We start from the raw sequence: 2,354 nt of genomic DNA, 5'->3' as shown, positions 1-2,354 counted from the left end.
CCTCCCAAACCACCCCTGTATACCCCCCACCAATAAAAAACAAACCTTAATCTACTTGCTGTCTCTATAGGATCATGAATCCTGGGTTTCATATACTGAAAAACAGAAAAACATATAACACAACTTCAAGAGAGGCACCCCCAATGACATAACACATCTGAGATAAACCCAATATGAGCAAACAAAAACCAAAAAAATACTGAAAACCATATCAGACAGGCCCAACATGCATCAGAGGGAGGATCAACTGACAAGGTTTTACCTGTTCAAGTCAGGTTGATCATTTTAATCTTGTACAGTGATCCCTCCAATGCACTCCGTTTGGTAGCCAGTTCCTTCCCCTCCCTCTACTTTGCATAGAAGGAAATCACCAGATGCTTATTTCCTACATAGACCTCACAAATGTATAGAAGCTCATACTGAGTCTGCTTAAAAGAAAGAACTGTTCCTATGAGAATAAAAAGTGCATTTAAAACATTAGGTAACTCTGCTGCACAAGACCTCTTTAGCACATTGAGGACTAAGGTGTGCCTGACTCAAGCCATGGTACTTTCAATTGTTTCATATGCATGTCAAAGTTGGACATTGAATAAAGAAGACTGTAGGAGAATAGATGTGTATGAATTGTGGTGCTGGAGACAAGTATTGAATGTACCAGGGTCTGCTTAAAGGACAAATCAACCTGTCTCGGAAGAAGTATGACCACAATGCTCCTTAGAGACAAGTTTGGTGAGACTCTGTCTTACATACTTTGGACACATTGTCAGGAGAGACCCATCCTGGAGAGGAACATCATGTTTGGTAAAGTTGAGCGGCAACAAAGGAGAGGAAGGGTCTCAAGGAGATGGATGGACACCAGGGCCGCAACAATGGGCTCAAACACAGGAACAATGGTGACCAGGCAGTGTTTTGTTCTGTTGTGCGTCTATGGTCGCTCTGGGTCAGAACTGACTTGATAGCACCTAACAACGATAATAACAATATTTAAAACATTGACTGTAACTACAAAACATTGATTCTTAATTCCCAAGTGTAAAAAAGAATGCTAACAAGAGTAAGTGTTTTAGATGCTGGACAGACAGATGGCAGGGTTGGGGAGAGGAAACCTGGCTAGGTGATCCCTCGTGTGTTGTTATGCGCAAGCTCTGCAGAACTCTCAGAAAGCTCTGTGACGGGTGAAGACGACCATGGGATGATGTCACACAGCGGGCTGTGTGAGCCTTAAGACTCCCAAAGTACCCTGTCTGCAAGAGAGATCACTAATCTGTCCAGGGATGCCAACCAAAGCTATACAAATCTCCATGAGATTTGAGTTTGCCTGGGGGCTCATTTCATCTCAGAGATAACCTTAAGTTAGGGCTCCCTAACAGGGTTTTGGATCTGAGTCTGTTTCAGCAGCCAGTGTGAAGTTTCCCATGCCTTCTTGTCTCAAGTGGACCTGGATGTGGCCTGTTCTCACTAGTTTCAGGCTGTTATCAAAGCTGCCGCCTTAGCCCTTGTTGCTGATAAAAAGCTTGTTTATTTTGTTCAAAAGGCCAACTTGAGTTTCCCCAAAGAATTTTTTGAAAAGTACAATATCAAACACATTAAGGATGTAGGGCTTTTCCACCCACACTTACTGCCCAAAGAAGATCAGCTGCCGTTTCAATGCCCCAGGTAAGGAGATGGAGTCTGGATGAAGAGTGAATTAAACGCCACAGCGAGGCATTAGCTGCCCAGCCTGCCAGCAAGGCCCTTCTACACTAGAGTGTTTGCCAAAGTCTAGGGAATTAAGTCATCACTGAGAGCAAGGGAACGAAACAAAAATGCCATTGCAAACAAACATGAGGGTTGGGAGAAGAGGGCGAGGGCGGATGCATCCAGAATGTGGGTGGAGATATTTTCCAAGTCTGACAGTGGACTGTCTTCTCCTAAGGGCCAGGAGCATCCTCCCATCAGCAGTTTTTGTAGAAGGGCTAGCCAATAGAGAAGAAAAACATTAATAAAGGTTTGAGTACTTTGGAGGGCTGGAGTCAGAATGAACCTGATTGTCTCCTTGGCAGCATAAACCAAGACTTCATCTGGTTCCTTCTCTGTGGCCCAGCAATCCCATTCCTGAGAAACTGTCCCCAAAAAACTATCCTGGTTCTAGAAGAGGCTGTCAGTGCAAAGAGGTAAAAGTATACAGCTGTTGATTTACAAATGAGTCCAGGTAGCTCTGCAAAGTAAGCATTTCACTTCCGTGTTAGTCAGGGCTCTCTAGAGAAACAAAGCCAGGACACTTTATGTATATGGAAAGATATGTACTGCACAAAGGAATATAACAGTTAATTAGTCCACACAGCAGTACAAAGGGCTCAGTTCAACTCACTTCC

This window comes from Echinops telfairi, unplaced genomic scaffold, assembly GCF_000313985.2.
Source record: "Echinops telfairi isolate 266 unplaced genomic scaffold, ASM31398v2 ScPeMD7_16;HRSCAF=60, whole genome shotgun sequence".
NCBI classification, from domain to species: Eukaryota; Metazoa; Chordata; class Mammalia; order Afrosoricida; family Tenrecidae; genus Echinops; species Echinops telfairi.
Note: the sequence above shows the minus strand (reverse complement) of the source record.